This window comes from Eleginops maclovinus, chromosome 6 (assembly GCF_036324505.1).
Source record: "Eleginops maclovinus isolate JMC-PN-2008 ecotype Puerto Natales chromosome 6, JC_Emac_rtc_rv5, whole genome shotgun sequence".
NCBI classification, from domain to species: Eukaryota; Metazoa; Chordata; class Actinopteri; order Perciformes; family Eleginopidae; genus Eleginops; species Eleginops maclovinus.
In genome coordinates this window covers 21,697,616-21,718,706 of record NC_086354.1, presented here as the reverse complement: position 1 = coordinate 21,718,706, position 21,091 = coordinate 21,697,616, and the positions used below count along the sequence as shown (strand labels likewise).

General features: G+C 43.0%; 1 protein-coding gene across 2 annotated transcripts in view; it reads left to right on the top strand.

The window, feature by feature from the left end:
• kirrel1b (kirre like nephrin family adhesion molecule 1b) overlaps positions 1–21,091 on the top strand; it is a 72,180-nt gene that overhangs the window by 3,648 nt on the left and 47,441 nt on the right. The gene's annotated exons all lie outside the window — the stretch shown is intronic.

Sequence of the window (21,091 nt, the reverse complement as noted above, 5' to 3'; positions counted from 1 at the left end):
GGAGACGAAGAAAGGAAGAGACAGCGGGGTTCAGGCCTAATCTGTTGACAAGAGGGGATGTTTGAGGATAAACAGAGCAAGGGCGCTTAGGAAGCAGAGAGAGGAAGAGAGAGAAAGAGGAGGCCCTGTTGTCTTGAGTCTTTTCTTTAACAGCAACCCAGCTGGACCATCAATGTTTGATGGATTACATCAGCAGAGGTTTACACCAAAATGGGCTCCGGGGGCATTGAGGGTTCCTCAGGAAATCTGTTAGGATGTTTCTAGAACTGCTACGTCACAAAACTGGAATTTCCTTAAAGTTCTTGAAAATGTGTCAAACATTATTCAATATCTGTTGCAAGTTGCCTTTCACTCTGCAGCCTTCAGATATACTTTGAACTGCATGACCGAGAGACTTCAGTTAGACTAATCACAACTCATTACTGTAGAGTGTTATAGAGGTTTTAGTGCATGTAAATGGTCTGCAAAGGCTAAAATCCTGAAGTTCTCTCCTAGAGGAAGTTTCTCTCCCACACAACACCCTCCCCCCCTGCCTGAAACAGTGCCATTGGTCTCTTTAGTTAACTCCTATATCATAGTGATATCACTACGTAACACTTTCGCTCCTATTGGCTAGCGCTCCAATGCATTGTCCGTGATAGACTAAGACGCGGGACATCTCCAAGCGGTTGACCAACCCCAACAGAGCCGGCCAGCTAACCAATCAGAGCAGACTGGGCTCTGGTTTCAGACAGAGGGTGAACAGAGGTGCTGCAGCACAGGCAGTATGAGAGAAATGAAGAAAGAACAGAAAGACTTATTTTTAGTTTCAGACACATTAGTTTCATAAGAGAGATTATATAATTTCCAACTAATTCAGCAGTTTTGCAGGGGCTACCCACTGTTGCTTGGGTTTATTAACCCGGTCTCTTGCCCAGGGCGAAAACCTTGCCCCCTTGTCGACACCCCTGCTCCTACTCCCAACACAACACGGCTCTTTGTGCATTGTGTATGCTCCCTGGGGATTTTAGGTCCACAAATTAAACTGATAAGATCCATCGGAGCGTAATCTACTTTCTGTGGAGTAGTGTTTTAAACAGGGCCCTTCCTTAAGGTCAGGTTCAGACCCACAGTAGCCCTGCATTAAAAAACACTGCCATCTTATTTATATCAAACATACTTGTTCTCCCGTGCTTTTGCAGACCCCTTTTAAGAAGGCTATGTTTTCAATTTTGTTGTGTTTTCTTGTGGCTACAAGTATGGTTTTAGTGTCTCATGCTTTTCTATCGGTTTTGTCTAAATGTATTTATGCTGCTTTGTTATATTTTGATTGATGTGAAGCACTTTGGTCAACTCTGTTGTTTTTAAATGTGCCATATAAATAAAGTTGGATTGGATTGGATAAAACCACACATCGACGTAGAAGAAACACAGAGAACTTTTGAAAATCTGCGAAAGAAAATCCAACTTCTTAAAGAGGCCCTTTTATGCTTTTGGGGGTTTTCCCTTTCCTGTAGTGTTTGTAAATTCCCCCCCCCCCCCCTGTCAAAAAACCTCCATCGAACAGTAAGCAGTTGACCAATCAATTGCGTTGAACAGTAGTTTAATTTGTAAACGAATACATAGTCTTTTCTGCTTGCTTCCTGATCGTTGTACATTTTAACTTTCCAGCAGAGTGCATTCATACCCTCTAATATAATAAACCACTGTGCCGTGTTTTGCTGTTTTTGAACTTATGAGTGAAGTACTTAAATTGGATTCCTGGATAATGTTTTGTTGCATTTCTACCAATAATACGATGCCTTAAGCAGCCTCTAAACTTCAACTAAAAAATAGTTTCAAAGCAGAGCCTTTTTGGTTTCTGAGCGCCTACTGAGCAGTCAAGATTCTGGTATTTTTCAAAACTAATTTGCAGATCATTTAATAACCACAAACAAAACAGAAAGTCAAATCTTGCTTCCAGGTCCCTTGACTGAATGTGCGCCCCAGAGTATTGTCCTGCCTTTAAATGCACGATTAAAAAGGTTTATCTTTAGACCACATGTGATGGTATTACCTCGTGGTCAACAAATCTGAATCAAGGCCCCAACAATTCACTTTGTGCTATCGCTGTTGTTCTACACACACGGCAACTGAGCACGCTTTTCTTCTCGATGGGTTTTTATCATCTGAAGCACCACTGATGAGCATTTCCTGCATGAGCAGCCTCAGGATGAATCAAATCTCCAACCTTGGCCATTAGTGCCATACTGTACTGATCGTGCCATAAAAGCAAACATAAAAGGTTGACTGACTCTGTTGCTCTAATTGGGTGGCGAGGAAAAAATCCACTTCAATAAAAAGCGCTGAACACTCAAATGAAGATAATTAAAAATGGCATGACATGTTTAACAGCACAGTGGAGGTTCAGACAACAGTGTGAGTGTGTGTGGGCCTCATCCCAAAGCCCTCCAGTACCTGAAAGATCTGATACCCTTATGTCAAGGCAAGCGGAATCTGAGGCGACAAGCAACAGCAATTAAAAGAAATAAATAAAATAACCGGCCCAATTAGCGACCTCTTAATTTACCACGATGCCCCGATAATCTGCTAAAGCGACATGGGCGAAGTTCCAGCATTCTCTCTCTCTCTCTGATGTGTGTGTTTGTGTGTGTGAGCATGGGAGTGAGAAGCCAAAGAGGATAGATCCTAACAGAGAGTGTCGCCTGGTATTAAGACTGACACGCGTCAATCGGGCTGATATGTCAGACTGGATGAGGGAGAAAGAGTAGTACATAGGGAGACAGACGAGAGGAAGACATGCAGAGGACTAAAATAGAAAGTAAAGATAGATCAGGGAAGAAATGGTGGGGGGAAGAAGGAGAAGAAGAAGAAATAATCTGAGTGGTGGAAGAAAGAAGGAAAGGAAACATCAATGGAAAGAGGGTAAAGGAACAAAGGAGGGAGGTGCCGAAGTGTAAATAAGGTCAGATGATTGCACGATAGAGAAATGAAGAGGAGCATAGAGAGCTAAAAGAGGAGAGAAATGCAGGTGGAAGGAGGACAGCTGAGGGGTAAAAGAAGTAGGAGGAATGGAAATTAAGATGCAAGGAGGATGAAAGCAGGAGGAAAATACTTAGGAGTGCAGAGGAGAGAAAGACAACAGGGATTATGGAGGAAGTGAGCAAGGAAATAGGCAGCATGAGGAGAGAGGATGGAAGTTTGTGAGAGCAATCTGTTAAGAAGTTGGAGCTAACAAGAGTGGGGGATGAGGAGATAATGAAGGAGTAGATAGGAGGAAATAAGAAAAGGTAAAGGGAGATATAGGGGTAGGAGTGTGTGTGGGGGTTCAGAGGAGGAGCAGAGAGGCAAGGAGGAAACATTAATAGAGGAAGAGAAGAAGAAAAAGGACAAAGGATGATTCAGAAGCGACCACAGGAATGCAGCATGGAGATGAAGGAAGAGTGAGGAAGAGTGGGAGTCAACAGGAGGAGAGACGGGAAACAGGGAAATAGAGGAGTAGAAGACATAGGGAAAAGAGGGAAATTTGGGTTTAGGAAGTGGGGAAATGAGTGGGAGAAAAGGGGGGTTCGGAGAGGAAGGGAAGCCAGGAAACAGATGAGGTGAGGAGAAAAAAGCAGTGGATGAGGGGAGTGTAGAAGGTTTTTTGGGGGAGAAGGAAGGAAGATGAGAAAATGAGGGCAGCGAAGAAGAGATGGATGGGCAGAGAAGGTGTGGAGACAGATGGACGCATCACTAGAGGGGAAGGAAAAGGGAAATAAAAGGTGGAAAAAGCATAAGGGGAGGAGAGAAATTTGTACAGCCGAGAAAGACGGAGGAAACACTGGAAGACAGAAAATAAGGGGGATTAAAGGAAGAGGAGAGCAGGGTGGGAGGCACACATTTATGATTGGCGAAGAGAAGAAGAAATAAGAGTGATAACCACGATACATTTGGAGAAATACAGAGGAGTCGAAATGGAGGATGAAACATTACAGGAGGAAGTGCAGGAGAAGAAAGCATAAAGGAGATGCAGCAGGGTGGATGAGGGCTGAAATGCAGAGGAGCCAAGAGGAGTGAACGCAAGGGTTGGGGAGCAGAGATTTATGTGTGGAGAGGGTTTGCAGCCGGGCCTATTATAGATGGGACTCTCCTGGGAGCGCAGGGCCCAGAGTTTTCCAGGCATTTCCAACATATTTCACAGCCGGTTCAAGCAGCACGCTGCAATGCACAAAGCTCCGCCCCCGACAGAGTCCTCCGCTCTCCAAGGATAAATAAAGTGGACCTTTCTCTGCATGAGTATTCAATAAAAGTGATAAAAGGCCTAGGAGTCACCCTTCTCAGCTTTTTTGGAAGGGGAAGTAGGAAAACCAAACCGGCCATCCTCTCCAAGGAGAAGCTTTCAAAGAAATGCAAGCATAAAAGCACCAAGTGCCTCGCTTTCATACCAGGAAAAATGTCAACAAAAAGGGCTGCGAGATCAAATAAGCCCGAGTGTGGAGGTAGTTTATGTTTCTCCCTCTGCCTCTCTCTCTGTTTCTTTGTATGCCTGTGCTTTCTCTCGCTCGCTCACCGTCTGAGAGTCTCATGTGTGGAGGTGAGAGAGAACAATTGAATGGGCCTCCCACATAAAATCCATTCAGAGACATCTTGAGGATTAAGAATGAGGAATTGTCCGGCGCTGTGAATTAAATCAATCTGATCCATTACAAGATCCCTAGCACAAGGGTTCCCGTTTTTTGTCTTTGCCCTGGATTATGCATGCTGCTCAATATCTGTGTGTGTGTGTGTGTGTGTGTGTGTGTGTGTGTGTGTGTGTGTGTGTGTGTGTGTGTGTGTGTGTGTGTGTGTCTGCACTTATATCCCATTCATTATGTAACACTGTAGCTATGCAGCGTCCCACAATAATGTGATTGCTTGAGTGACTGTTAATCAAGTATGACGATTGACTATTATGTTTTGGACGCCGTGCTTTCAGTAAAACGTTTAAATCAAGGGATGTTACATGCTAGCACAAGTGTAAAGTCCAAAGGACATTTCAGCAAAGACACCTTTAAAGCTTTTAACATTGTTAAGGGTTTGTATACTTTGGATACAACAATAACACCAATGAATGAAAAGAGGACAGTTTCAGCTGTAATGCTGCGCACACAGCGACACATACCTCACTGGTTTCCAATCGCTTGGCTGAAGGCCTGTGTGGCGATGAAGCTGTATGATTATAGGCCAAAAAGCGGACTTTCTGTACGCCAATTGTGGTGTAATTGCTTTCAGTTTGCACGTCTGTCTTGGCTGCACATGTTGTCATCACGTTGCAAGCTGTATGGTTGCGAGAAGCTTGAGTTTCTTCTGATATAATATCGCAATATATGAAAGCTTGGTTGGTTTGCAAGATCATTTGGCATAAGGAAAATAAAATCTGCAGTGCACCACATGATAGATATACCATACACATTTCCACATCATTTCAATCCATTCATTTCATCCTCGTCTAACCACACTTACTAATTCTATTAAGATCACATATCTTACTCAAGCTAAAGCTCCTGTTAAAGGAAAAGTTTGTCATGTATTTAATACGTTCTCTTATTAGAATCCAATGTGTGACGATTATAATCCTAATTTTTTACACGCTCCAGACTATCCACTGGCTCCACTTTCACTTATTTAACATTTAGCCTTCCAATCTTTCCCACGGAGGCTTTTCCAAACTTATTTCTCTTATCAGAAGCTGAACTTGTGTAACTAAATGATTTTATTGCGTGGGCTCCGCGACCATCTTTTTCTTTTTTGAAGTCTCAATGTATCCCTCCATCCCCTTTATTTATATTCCTTTGGTGGATTTTAAACTGTGATAAAAGGAGCAGCAGCGATTTAAAGATGGAGATGGACAACACGATTACAGATGATGAAAGCCGGTATCCATCACCACCCACTCTGTTTGCGTTTCCACCCTCCCTCCGTCTGTCTATCTGCCTGTTCCCCCTCTCTCCCCTCTTATGTTTTAATGTAAGTCGATAACTATCAGGAACTGATAACACCCCGGGCTCCACGAGGCTTGGCGAGGCTCGATGAGGCGAGGAGAAGGCGAGAGCAGGGCTGGGTGAGGTGGAAGTGGTGTGCAGGGGGTGACAATATCTCCCCTCAGTGAAGCCTGATATGCCCGGGTGCAGCCGAGATAAACTCTCAGCGCTCAGGGAGACAGTGACGTCACGCTGCTCGGCTCTCCTTCCCGTGGTGGTAAATTAAGTTATAGCGTCACCCGCGGAGATCATGTCAGAGGGAGATTTGACATTGTGTTGGAAAGGAAATGAGTGTGTGTTTCATACAGTCTGACTCAATTTGTTTGCCTTTTTCACAGCAGGTGTTATTCGCACAGGTGTAAATAATAACAACAACAATGGCTCTGTTGTATTCCAGTGTCTCAGTAAAGACAGTGTGACCATGAGCCAGCGTGTGCAATAACAGGATATTAAAACAGAAACAAATCATTCATTTTATTAATACCGCCTTTGGTTTTCCAAGTGTGATGTCAATATGTTTACCATGAACCAAAAGTCTGTAGAATGTTGTGAAGACATACATTTACCCTTTTGAACATTAAAGCATGTAAACATGTCACAGTGGAAACTCAAAATACAAATAGGAACCTTGAAATGAGGAAAATAGGGCCACTTTGAGATAGTGAGAGATGTCAATGTGTGTGTGTGTGTGTGTGTGTGTGTGTGTGTGTGTGTGTGTGTGTGTGTGTGTGTGTGTGTGTGTGTGTGTGTGTGTGTGTGTGTGTGTGTGTGTGTGTGTGTGTGTGTGTGTGTGTGTGTTAAAGAGAAAGAGAGAGAAAGCAAGTGTGCATCTATTTTGTAAGTACTTCAAGAAACAGTGTGTGTATGTGTGTGGTGTGTGTGTGTGTGTGTGTGTGTGTGTGTGTGTGTGTGTGTGTGTGTGCGTGTGTGTAGGTAGGTAGGTACATGCGTGTGGGTGCGTGTGTGCGCATTCGTGTGCGTGCGTGTCTAGGAAAGAAAGTGTCTATTTTCTAAGTAATTCAGGAAAGTACTTCAATGTGTGTGTGTGTGTGTGTGTGTGTGTGTGTGTGTGTGTGTGTGTGTGTGTGTGTGTGTGTGTGTGTGTGTGTGTGTGTGCATGTTTGAGGTGGGAGGGGGTTTCTCTTAGCTTAGAGAGACGAAGAAAGGGAGAGATTGTAGGTTTGTGTGTGTGTGTGTGTGTGTGTGTGTGTGTGTGTGTGTGTGTGTGTGTGTGTGTGTGTGTGTGTGTGTGTGTGTGTGTGTGTGTGTGTGTGTGTGTGCTAATCCACAATGTACGGCGAGGGCAAAAGGAAAATAAAAGAGTAGGTCTGCTCGCTTGTGATTGAGGCAAAGTGAGGAAAAGGGGGGAGGGCGAAAGAAAAAGAGAGAGAGAAAACGAGGGTGCAGTGGGGAGAGAAGCGGGAGAAAAAGATAATTTCTTAGCTCTTCTTTTTAAATAAGTCTGTTTCTATAGCAACCATGCAACCAGCCGCTGGAGAGAGTGTGTGAGGGGAAAGTGGGGAGAGGAAGAGAGAGAGAGAGGTTTCCATAGCAACGGAGGAAGAGGGAGAAAAGGACTTGGAGAAACTTTTTTTAAAAAATGACATATAGCAAGAAAATGTGAGATAAGCAAAGTGAATTTACAGCACTGCAGCGGGCAGTGTGGGGCAGATTAAATTAAAAGATCTAATTAATTACTCGTTGGTAAAAGTCATTCCATTACGTGGAAATGGGAGGAGATGCTTGGCACGTCCAGGGTTCAGGTTGTTAGTCTTGTTTATTTTCTGCATAAACAATGTGAGGTGACTGTCAGTGGGAGCGCTTCCAGGACTCGGGATGGGTATTGAACCGTCCTGGTCACATATTCAGTTCAGATGATGAGCCGCTGTGTGAGGAAACAAATGGTTCCTCATAAAATAAGTCAATAGTGAAAAGTCTGTAAGAGTTGGCACATTTAGTTTTTCATTAAATCAGAGAAGTATAACAATTAATTTAAACCCAATTTGTTGTTTGTTCTTTTTTCAGCTAATGTTGCGTTTCCTAATCCCTCAACAGAGATATGATGAAGCACAATAAAGTCCAGATATTCTGTCTGACTGAAACCGCCAGCTGGTCCGTCTCACTCTTAGCTAACACCGTTAGCTCGTCCATTAGCATTAGCAAGTGATCGTTTGTGTCGATGATGAAACGGGGGAGACACGGCTTGAATCTAATTTCCTCCATAAATCTGGAGCCAGCTCTCCTCCTTCGTCCATTTATTTTTCGGTTTAACGAGGTTATTTACTGACAATGAAAAGCTCTCCTGGATTATTGGAGGAAGCTTAGCAGGTTTGAAAGCAAGGGGACAGACCTAATTTGGTGTATTACCTCCATCACCTAGTAGGACAGCAACAGGGTCCTTAACAGCGAAGTAGTGGAGTATTACTGGGATTCATCGTGTAGCTGTAATCCCCTACACTGTGAGTTAAGATATCAAATAGCTGCACTCCTCAGCCCTGTGAATAGGAGATAAAGACAGAGTGAGCAGGGTAATAGGGCTGTAGTGTGTGGAGCCAGCGGAGAGGGAGACATATGAGCTGCAGTGATAATAATTGGTACGGCTGCAGCCTGATTGTCCATTCTCAGCTCTTGACCACACCTGACCTCCATCAGTGTGTGGAGAGGACGAATGAGCAATGAGAAGCGGACGGGGAGACAGGGAGAGGGAGAGACGATTGATTGGGAGTCCCTGAGTTCAGACAGCTCCAACCACTGAGGCCTCCATCTGTTTCCCCCAAAGTACCGGAGCTACATGGTGATCCAGAATATGAGTCGACACGGGTCGTGTGGGGGCAGAGTGCTCACATTTTTCATCCTAAACACTGACGGTATAGAAAGTGTGTGTGTGCAGATATGAAATGTACAAGACTTCATATCATAGTGGGGCTGCAACACAGTAATTGAAGTCATTTTTCATTTAAAAATGGCTTTTTTAAGCTTCATACATCAAAGCAAAATCCTTGTATGCGTGGCAGTAAACTGTTATTCAGATTATGATCTTATTAAGAAACATCTTTGGGTTTAGAAATGACAAAATACCTTGGACTTAAAGAAACTGATGGACATATTTTTAGTATTTTATAGACAAAAATGTATTGATTAATCTAGAAAATAATCAACATTTTAGCTATTTACCAAAAGAAGTCCTTCTGGTTAGAGCATTGATGTTTAGTCTTCAGTTTAGGGAATAAAAAACGAGTTTAGACATAGAAGTCCACTTAAGGGAACACATAAACTGACCCTGGCACACAGGACAGTCCTTTAAAAGCCTGTAGCACACACAGGTGGAAGAAGAAGTCTTGCTACAGTAACGTGGAAGTGCATGAAGACGATAGAAATGGATCGTCGAGGTGCATCAGTGCTTGAAAATAGTACCAACCTATGTCGATAGGGTGACGCGAGTCTTCAACGGTGATGTGGGTGTTGATGATCTACAGGTGCGTGGGCTGACACGTACAGAAAGAAACCTTAAAAAATAGATGCTCCTGTGTTTGAGATGTGCGTCATTTGCTGTCAATGTGTGTTGCACTCCATTGACTGGATGATTGAAAGCTCAAAAGACTTTGTGCTTTTAGTATATCGTTCTGCTTCTGGCACTTCTGCATATTGAATAGCATGCTTGGGTAAGTCGCTTCACACTACAAAGTATACATCGTGTACTTATGCTAATCCATGCATTCATTTTCCGGCTGCTTCTCCCAGTAAGAGTAGTAGTACGGATAAAAGTTTGAGTAGAAAGGTGAAAGGTCCTTCATCTCTGCAACTTCCTCTACTGTTGCTCTTTATTCTGGCTCTACTGGATGTGTGCTTGAAAAACATTAACTGGATTTTTATCATTTTTAAAGCACCTCGATGTGTTCCTGAATCACGACTCACTTCAATTCTAACTCACTCTATTGACCAGCAAATTAAGAGCTCTGCTTTATACCCCTTCACATGTATCTAAAAGATTCAAATGACCAGATGGGAAGAAGAATAGGATGCAAGACATGAAGTTAAGTGGGGCAATTTCAAGTATTTGTTTCACTTTCTGAGGCAAGATGGGTTTATGGAGACCCCCTCGGACAGGTATCACATTGATAGGACCTCAAGTATGTGAGATGCAGTCACAAAACTTCAGTGAAGTTGAGATCAATTGATGGCTTTGTTTGAAGAAGTTAGGTAGGGGGTGGGTAGAAAGCATCGTAGACAAGGAAAATACAAGGACCTCTGCATCACTCTCGGTTTTTAAGACCCACCTGTTCCGCACCACGTTTTACTGATTTTCCTGGTTTGATTTCCTAGCTTTCTTTTCTACCATGTATTCTCTGTTTTTAAACTAAGCTCCCTAGTTTTTTACATCCAGCGTTTTATTGTTAATATGTTTCGTAGATCATTTTGAACTGTACTATCATTGAATTGTGAAGCACCTTGAGGTTGTTTTGTGTGCTATACAAATAAAATGTATTATTATAATTATTAAATTGGGGAAGGGGATATTGCCCTACTTTACGGCCATGGCCTGGTTTGGCATCTTGGCTCGTATCCACTCTCAAAATGCTCCCTAGTTTTTATTTTACTCTGTTTTTTTTCCTGGAGCTTTTTGGCTGTCATTGTGACTTTTATCTTTAAGGTTTTTCTACTGAGCATTCATATGCGTATTGGAATTCATAGTATATCTAATTTAATCACTTGTCGTAACTAAATGCAGGTTCTCCTATAGAATACATGGGCTTGCTTTTGTGTATTAGTGCTACTCTTGTATATTTCCTCCTCCTCCGCATCATCAACGCCATAACTGATACTGACTCAAACTTCTTTACTTTTTACCCTGATTTCTTGAGAGGTTTTTTGCAAAGCACACTAGGAGCCAAAGAATTATGCTCTTTAGAATTATTAAAAAGGTATAAGTTCTTACATCAAACTTGTCCCGACATAAAGAGCCTCCTCTGTAGAGTTTGTTCTGTAAGTTGCTCGAGTGTGAGTGCATGACTTAACAGACTTAAATTGAATCTGATTCTTTCACTCTGAACTCTTTCCGCGCCTTTGCCTCCATAAGATGCTGTTTTGTAACAGCACAGAAACTATCTGGTAGATTTGTTCTGCTCACAAAGAGTAAAGCCGCTATACAGAAGACAGAGCTGGGTGAAATTAATGGGATTTGGACAAAGGTTTTGAGAAATATTTCCTGACTGTTCCCGTGCAATTATCTAATCCCTTGTAATAAGTCTCCTTGTTTGAAAAGGAATATACATTAAGTTGGGAGATAAAACTGCAGACAAAAACAGTATACATTTCGTTTTGTGCAGCCTAAACATCACGTAGTCTGGCTTTGAACAGCAGCCACATGCAATCATTAATGATTCACATTTGTTATAGTCAAATTCACAAGGATAATTATTTTCCAAGAGGACAGCCACTATAATTAGCGGTAAACATGGTCCATTTTTTCTGCATAAATTAACCTTTTTGAATTAAGCTCCAGTGAACTCAGACATCTGACAGGAAAAGATGCTCATCACTTTCTCTTTCTGCTTTTATGGACAATCATTGTGTGGTGAATTCACCGCAGCAGATAATGAGGAGCACATAGTCATTTCAGATCTGGCTGAGCCCACACAGGACAGCTGTCTATTTTAAGCTATAGCTGCTGGCCAGCGAACCATTAGCCTGTTTTACACCGATAGCAAATAGCCATTAGGCGTAACTGCAAGCCAGTTAGCCAACAGCCATCTGCCGCGCTCTGCAATTATGCCGCCTTAAAGTGCTGTTGGAAATATAGTAATTATAAGTTGAGCGTGCATTAATGACCCGACACAATGGTGAATACGTCTGGGAAAGGGGGAATTTTCAATGATACCTGCGGTAGCAATCTGTGTTCTGAAGAGCATGCGAGCTACGTGAATACTGATGGAGTTTGAAATGATTTTATAAATAAAACAAATAGCAAAGCCACTGATGTGACCATTTCACTTTTTATAGTGTGGCGCAAAAGCATTTTAAAGCTCCTCAAAGTTATATCCATCTGAGCTCAGCTGCTCTTGATGAGCTTTGGCACCAACTGGAGTAGCTTGTTAGCCATTAGGTGCTAGCTTCGTGTGCCGTTTCCAATGAAGTTCTGTTCAATGAGCTCATTGAGGCCGTGCTGCCACTACCAGCTCTCAGTGTAAATCCACAGGCTGCGTTTGTCGACTCTTTTTTTGGGCCGTCATTGTAGTCAGGAGCACATTCAGGTCAAGCAACTTGACTCATTTGCCGCGAGCCTTTTTGCTCTCACAATGCTCTGATTAAGTGGTACAATAGTTGCAAATCTGCTGGCGTGTTTGCTGAAGAGTAATTACTAGCGTCTGATAAGCGTTCTGGGGAAGTTTCCCAGCTACATGATTTCCACCGAGGCTTTATCTCAATTGAATGTGATTGTTTTTGCCGAATTGGCTCAGCCATGATCCTGGAATCTGGCCTTGTCTCACACACATGATAAGACAACAGATTGCCTTGTACGCCATCCAACCCAGAATAACGCCGCAAGCTGTAATAATTTACACCATCCGTCAAGGGTTTTTTCCACAACTACATGCCTTCCTCCACGCCGGGATGAAACTGCAGCTCCTTGGCAAAGTCTGAGCATCATAAATGACATGGTGGAGGCACTAATTGGCCGCATAGAAGCGAGCTCAGGCATCTCATAAACACATCACACAACGTAAACGCGGTGATGCAAATCAGGCTGGAGATGAAGTGCACGGAGGTGGGAGATGCAGGGAGGGATGCTGGGATATGAAGAACGAGGTTTCCTACTTTCTTAATGTGCCTGTTGTGTTGTGTGTGTGTGTGTGTGTGTGTGTGTGTGTGTGTGTGTGTGTGTGTGTGTGTGTGTGTGTGGTTCACTTCTCTGTCAGGATCACTCCATTTGTGTTACCATGGGGACGGCATGCTTCCTATATCTCTCCTGCTTAACCTCCCCCCCAATCCACACCACCTCCTCTCTTCCTCCCTCCCTCTTTAACTCACTGGTTTCAGTGTTACCATGGCGACACATGTCTGTCTCCTCTACCTGTTTCACATGCTGCCCTGTCTCACTGGCTCTCCGTCTGTCTGTCTCACTGGCTCTTCGTCTGTCTGTCTGTCTCACTGGCTCTCCGTCTGTCTGTCTGTCTGTCTGTCTGTCTGTCTGTCTGTCTGTCTACTGGCTCTTCGTCTGTCTGTCTGTCTGTCTGTCTCTCTGGGTCTCCATCTGTCTGGCTGTCTCTTCTCTGTCTGTCTGTCTGTCTCACTGGCTCTCCGTCTGTCTGTCTCACTGGCTCTTCGTCTGTCTGTCTGTCTCACTGGCTCTCCGTCTGTCTGTCTGTCTGTCTGTCTGTCTGTCTGTCTGTCTGTCTGTCTGTCTGTCTGTCTGTCTGTCTGTCTGTCTGTCTGTCTGTCTGTCTGTCTCACTGGCTCTTCGTCTGTCTGTCTGTCTGTCTGTCTGTCTGGCTGTCTCTTCTCTGTCTGTCTGTCTGTCTGTCTGTCTGTCTGTCTGTCTGTCTGTCTGTCTGTCTGTCTGTCTGTCTGTCTGTCTGTCTGTCTGTCTGTCTGTCTGTCTGTCTGTCTGTCTGTCTGTCTGTCTATCTGCTTCTCTGTCTGCCCTTGGCTTGCCTTCCTTTGTTTATTTTTTATTTGTTCTGTGATTTATGTATCTGCATGAGTGTCCGTCCCTGTCTGCGTTCGCTGTCCCCTCTTTATTTATCTTTTATTTTTTACATCAAATGCTGGAATTGAATTGGTATGTTTGAGTCTGTGTGTTATTGTGTTGAAACGTGTCCCTGGACTCATCTACTGTCACAGAAAATACAACAAAGAGGCTGTTTTGACAGGTGGTTATTACGTCTGTGGACTGATATCATCACAGTGATGGAGACGAGATATGTAAAATAGATTCACTCGACTTGACAGGTGTGTAGTTGAGATTCAAATGAAGGCTTAGTTAGAATAGAGTTACGGTCCAAGCAAAATTGACAGGAAGTGCATGAGGGTTGTTCTCCCATGTCTGTCTGGGTTTACTTTCTGTCCCACTCTTTAGGGTTAGGGTGTGAAAACATTCAGATATAGACATGGTATTAAAGAGACCCTTTTATTGTTGGGGGTTTCCCGTTCCTTTAGTGGGTTTTACAGGTTTTAGTGCATGTAATCGGTCTGCAAAGGCTAAAATCCAAAAAAATTCTCCCACACACTCTCCCCCGCTGCCTCCATGGGACTCCTTTGTTTACTGCCGGAACATAGTGACATCACTAGGTAACACTCTATTGGCTAGCGGTCCAACACATCTCACATCCAGCTAACCAATCAGAGCAGACTGGGCTTCAGACATTTTTTATTTTTAGTCTATTTAACCCCCCCCCTAAAACCACCGTCCGCCACCTACCTCTCTTTCTCCCTCTCTCCTTAACTCACTGTGTTACCATGGCGACACATGTCTGTCTCCCCTACCTGTTTCACATGCTGCCCCGTCTCACTGGCTCTGCCGCCGGGTGTTGTGTGCCCTTGGCTTGCCTTTTCTTATTGTTTACTCTGTGTTTGTTTGTGTTGTGTTTTATGCATCTGCATGATGTCTGGTTGTTCCCCTGTGTCTGCGTTGGCTTTCTGTCCCACTTTTGTTTTTGTCCTCCCGGCTGACTGGCTGCCTGTCTGGCCACCAGGCTTTTGCACCTCTAATCCCTCCTCTCCTTTTTCTGCTCCGCTGCTCCGCTCTGTTGTTCCCCCTCCAACATCAACCTCTCTCCCCCCCACCTGCTTCCCCCCCCCCCCTTTTTTTTTCACCCCCTGAGTGGACTGTTTGTTCCCTACATCAAAACGGTATCCATTGAATGTCACTGGGAACTCACAGTAAAAAAAAAAAGGGAGGGATTTAGGTAATTTTCGCAGACGGCAGCTGTTGCTATGGCGACACAACTTTTGGATTTGCTGGGGAGAACGAGGGATGAATAGAGGGATAGGAAATGTGTGAGGATATAAAAAAAAAAGGGAGGGGGGGGGACACACATGGACTGTCGTTTCAGCTGCTTTAAAGGGGCCCTGTTATACTCATTCTCAGGTTCATATTGGCATTTTGTGTCTCTGTCTCCACGCTTCAGAAAGCTCTTTATTTTTCTCTTACTGCCTCTTTTCCCCCTCCGTCTGAAACCAGAGCCCAGTCTGCTCTGATTGGTTAGCTGTGCTTCGTTGACAGCTTATTGATGTCCTATCCCTTATTCTATCGATTACAATCTGTTGGAATTCTAGCCAATAGAAGAGTAAGTGTTAAATTGTGATGTCACTATGTTCCAGAAGTAAACAATGGAGGCCAGTGTAGAATTTCCGGCTGGACACTTTGGGATTTTAGGCTTTGCAGACCATTTGCATGCATAAAAACCTACACAACACACTACAGGAAAGGGAGAGGAAAAGCACAACAGGGCCTCTTTAATGAAAAATACAGGGAGAAAGTCACTTCTAATTCAACGTCACTTCAGTATCAAAATCTACTACACTGAATGATAATCTTTGTTTGGACAAATAAGACCACGTTTCCTTGCCTTTCTTTATGAATCTAACATCATCCGTTTATATGTTATGCTGTCAATCACCATGTGAGAGTACGTGAAAGGTTTTCCAAATCTCACTTTTGAGATGAAACCCGCCATTTACATGTAGAAAACCACTTAATTGAGCTCTCAGTGGTCCACTCTGACCTTGCTTTGTTCTGCCTCTCCTGCAGTTTTAACCAAAAATCTAGATCATCATGTTGGAAAACAGAAAAATTAACGAGCCAGGGAAACCAAATACAGCCAACACACCTTACAGAGCTTCTTCTTCCTTATTGTTTCTGTACGTTACGTTTCAAATGCCCATCACAGTGCTAGGAATTTCATTCTGGATTGATCCCCCCTCCAGCCTGCGTGCTAATGCATTTACAAAAACCACTTTATTATAATACGCATTTGAATATTCATAGTAGGCAGGCAGGGGGGTGATGGAGGAGACTGGAGCCTTTGGGTATTGATGTAAAGCTATGGAATTAGCTGCGAAACCGCTATTGATTCAAGCTGTGAGGACTGGAATATGAAACACGAAGAGGGGCGGGAGGAAAAAGGGTAAAAGACCTTATCAATGAACTTGGAGAGCGAAAAAGGAGAAAGAGAATGAGGGTGCTCAGAGGAAGAAGAAAAACTAGATCATCAGTCAGCAGAGAATTGAATTAGGAGACAGAAGGAGAGAGTTGTTGGAGAAAGAAAAGGAGATTATAGAGCGTCATGGCAAGGGGGAAGGAAAGAGACAAAGTACAACAAAAGTAAAGGAAAGAAAGACACAAAAAAAGTGAGAGGAAAAGGGTGAGGGGTCAGGGCTGGAGAAACAGCAAACCCTCCTCCCCCGGACGCTGGGAAATGTTGAAGACCAAGTTGACAAATGTCAAAGTTTCATTACGGTAGGCGGGGGAGAGGATGGAGGGAGAGAGAGATTTGGATAGAAGGAAGAGAAGAAGAACAAGAGGGGTGGGGGGGAGGGAGTTAGGGAGGAAATGCCATGCATTCCATTAAGTGGCCAGAGAAAAACCACAGAGAGGAGAGGAGGAAGCGACAGAAATGAGAGAAATACAGGAAACGGAGGAGGAGAAGTAAAGAGGGAGGAGGGGAATAGGGGAGGGGGGGAGACTAAAACCACCATTAGACCACCACACTGATAGAGAGAAAGGGGGGAAGGAATGAAGTGCTCGATTCATCACCGCCTCAACTGTGCTCCTGACCTTTGAGAATGGAGTTAATGTGAGACAAGGCAGCACTTAACATTCTGACGGCCTCCATGTTTGTTCTCCCGTCGTGAAGGCGGAGCTTCTGAAGTCACGCCGGCCTTTGCTGATCTTGAAAGTGCTCGGCTTTACGTCTCTGTCGCCACTAAGCTGCCATAACAGTGTTTTACATACCGATCTGACCGGAGGAGACTGGTGATATTCTATCTCACCAACCCTAAGCCTATAACCAACAGCGGATTGATTTTATAGACTATTTCCAGAGTCTTCTTATGTGCATTGGACCTTAGATTTGTGGCATCACTATTCAGGTATTAATTTTTACAATGGATATTGGTTATTTTGAATTGTACACACTGCAGGAAATACCCACTAGAGCACCACTTATGTATTGATCTGCACTGGAAAATAGTCCCCAGTAATTACTCCTGTTTATTTAAGGAGGGTCAAAGTCTACGACTCCTAGTAGGAAACAACTGAGCCTTCTTAAAAATGCAAAAACAGATATTTGTGACCCATTTTTAAAGATGTACATCTTCAGAAGGAATTAATAGACTTGAGGCTCAATGCTACAAGTGTCCCACAGAGAAGAGGTTGATCGTCAACGATGATACAACTTTATAACCTGGCTGATCAGTTGTACTGTTTGCTCTTAAAGCTTTACGTTTGTATGTGCTTGCTCAACCTGCTCCTTACATTTAACCCTTAAAATCAGCCATTTTTACATAAGTAGTAGTAGTAGTAGTAATTTAGGTTTAATTGCATACATGAGTTTTAAATCCGCTTAATGTTCGCTTTCTGTCCCACAACAAGACAGATTTGACAGGCTTTAACATAACATCATGAAACTTGTCAAACATCTCTGTCACAAGCAACAATAGTCTGATTCAAAACAACTCAGTAACATTTTCTGATTCATTTTAATGTGTTGAATACAGCCTGAGGAAGGCCGGAGGGAGAGATGACTGCGAGACAATTTCTTCGCATTAAAAAATTAGGGTCCAGCTCCAGATTTTGAGATGGTCTAGTCTCACGTTTGATAAAAACTGCAATAGAAATGTATAAGCATCATCTTAAGGAGTGTACTTTCAAAAGTCAGCGGCCAATTTCTCTGACATTCTTCCAACTAACTTAAACATGTTGTAATGTATCTGATGCAAACGGCAGAAAAACATTCTCAATTTCCTTTTGGAAGAAAAACACATGTTCTCTGGTACAGTTTTAAACTCATGGTTAACTTTGTAAATCCCAAATGAAAGAAAATGCAGTCCTTGGTCAAAGCATTGAGCCCACAAAACTACAAAACTTATGGTTTGGCTTGAGATGAATATGTTGCATTACAGTATTGAACTTTGAACCACATTCTCCTGCAGGAAAGCCATGTATATAGTTTGGACCCTTGCAGAGTGAATCATTAAAAACAAATATAATCCGTGACAAAATAAAGCATCCCTCAAAATGCAATTGACAATGTAGTTTCGAAAAAGTCCGTTTTATTGAACAGAAATGTTGTTTGTTTGAGAAAGTGACGCAATACAGTAGATAATGCATGTACTATAAATGGCCTTCTCTCAAATGAATGGCCCTCAGTTTCACTAAACCTCACTTTTCTTACGTGGGGATTGTTGGTTGCTTCGCCATCAAACAAATAACTGTTTATGTCACTGGAGCCCATTTTTTCTTTTCACTTTCACGGCTTCAAGCTGAAAACATTTTTCCCTCTGAAATATTTGCCTGCATCAGCTGGTGTTTGTAACCTTGAATCAAAAATGCATTTTTTTTTTCTGGAAACCCATTTCATCGCCTTCGTTGCTGTGACTATAGCTGTTCCTGCTCGGGAGGAAATGAGAGAGAGAGAGAGAGAATGGATCTGTGGCCCAGTAACTGTTTCCTAGTAGGATTCAGGCCAAGATGAGTCAGTACGAGACATGGGCAAGCCTTGAAGGCATGCCATGGATGCACAGTGAATCGCATTGTAGGAGAATTTGCATTATGACATACAGTATGTAATGGGCGGAGTCTCAGAGGAGGGTGTTCGTCTCCCTAAAAGAAGTGGTTTAATATTTTTAAAGCTTAAATGACCTAATTTGATGCCTGGAATTTGCTTTACTGCTCTCCTTATCAGTCACACTTTATTTCCTATTGTAAATCACCATGTTAAACTCTCACATTGAATAATTTCCAGTCGGTCATTAGCTTGTTTTGAGCTCCTTTCTTAATTTGTGACTGTGTCGAGTTAGATCTGCAAGTGGATCCATGTTTACAGAACTTTTACAGACCCATAATTATTTAAAAAACTCTACCCGAGATCCCAGGGTTTCCAAGAAATAAAGAGGATGAAACCCTCTTTCTTAGTCACATACATGCACACAGTGAAATTGGTCCTCTGCATTTAACCCATCCTAGTACTACGAGCAGTGGGCAGCTATCGTGCAGCGCCCGGGGAGCAATGGGGAGGGGGGGATTGGAGGTGTCCGGTGCTTGCTCAAGGGCACCACAGCAGGGCCTAGGAGGTGAACTGGGACCTCTCCAAGTAGCAGTCCACTTTCCATATTCCAAGTCTGTTCGGGGACTTGAACCAGCGACCCTACGATTCCCAGTCCAAGCCCCTACTGGCAGAGCCACTGCTGGAATACCGAACGTAGCTGCAGAGTTTTCGTGGAAATGTGAATAAATGATATAAAGCAGAAGGAGAATTTGTATCTGACGGTAGCAGTGCAGCAATAACAACACTGCGTCTTGGGTTTAGAAATATATCAGCCAATAGAGGCATCACAGAGCTTAAGTAAAGTGTTGGAACGAGCATTTAAATAAAATAATACACATGTATATTTAACAGTCTTAAATCCACCTCCAGGCAGCAAATTAAAATAGATAACGTGGTTTTACTAAGCACCCAACGGTTTATGTCAAAATGTATACTGAAAGGAGCCGTAACACAGTGAACGATTCGTCTCAGCAGGAGATGCTTGTGTGTTTATTTGGGTAGAAAAAAAAGAACAGAACTTGCTTTTATTCTGATGTTTTTCAGCATGCTGCTCATTGAGGCCGCAAGTGGAAGTGAGCTATTTGTGATTCATATCTTTTCAGTGTTTGATACTGAGAGTGTGTGTGTTTGAGCATGTGCTGTATGGGAAAGGGTTTGCGGGTAAACACTGGAACAGTTTTGTTTGAGCGTTGGAGGAAAGCAGTATTTGTGAAATGAAATAAAGAGATAAAGTACATGTGAGCAAACTTACTGTCAATATGCAGCCTTCAAATCAACACTGAACATCTTTCTGTTGAGAAGTATAACATTAATTCATGGGGGAGATTTCCTCTCAAACTGTTCCTATTAGTGCATATAAGGACTAAGACAGTACAGAGACTTCAATGTCCTGTATTATCTAATACAAAGGACATGTTAATTAGCTAGAAAACGGACACAAAAGGTTCTGTACTTAGTTTATCTTTTCCTATTTTTATCTTTGAAGGCATCCTTTTAACAGCAAAGTACCAGTATGCATGGCCTTTTTTGTCACATAACTCCTGTACCTGTGGTTGAAACAGTATTGAAACCATTCAAGAACTATGGATCTTTATTGGATCAATAATTAAACACTGAAATAATTACTCCTACTCTCTGACACTGTCCTACGTTTTGCTTTGTATTATTGCTTTTCTTTCTCCCGTAAAAGATCTTCTTGTGCTCCTTTTTCAGACACTAACGATGAATCTCAAGGAAGATTAAACGAGTAGTTATTTTTCATTTGAATTTAACATTTGAACACACAGTAGTGAGTTAAAGGGAAATGAAACCCTCAAAGATAAGAATCAGAACATGTGTTTTAGTTTTGGAGACACTGCTGCAAAGTTTCTCTGTAAGCATTATTGTGTGTGTGTGTGTGTGTGTGTGTGTGTGTGTGTGTGTGTGTGTGTGCGTGTGCGTGTGCGTGTGCGTGTGCGTGTGTGTGTGTTGTGTGTTGTGTGTGTGTACAGTGTGTGTGTACAGTGTGTGTGGATGGCCTGATGTGATTCCTCCCTGCTGATAGTCCTGTGACCTGGCTCCCTCCAGCCTCCTTCGCATGTTCCTCCACCTCCCTCATACTTTGTCTAATGAAAAACCTTCTGCCCTGTCTGACACACACACACACACACACACACCCACACACACACACACACACACACACACACACACACACACACACAGTTACAAACACATTTGAACACACAGAGACTTGCACACGGTGGCAGACGGAGATACATTTACACAAAAGATAGAGAAGCAGACATACTCAGAAATGCATGCCGACAAATCACACAACACACACACACACACACACACACACAC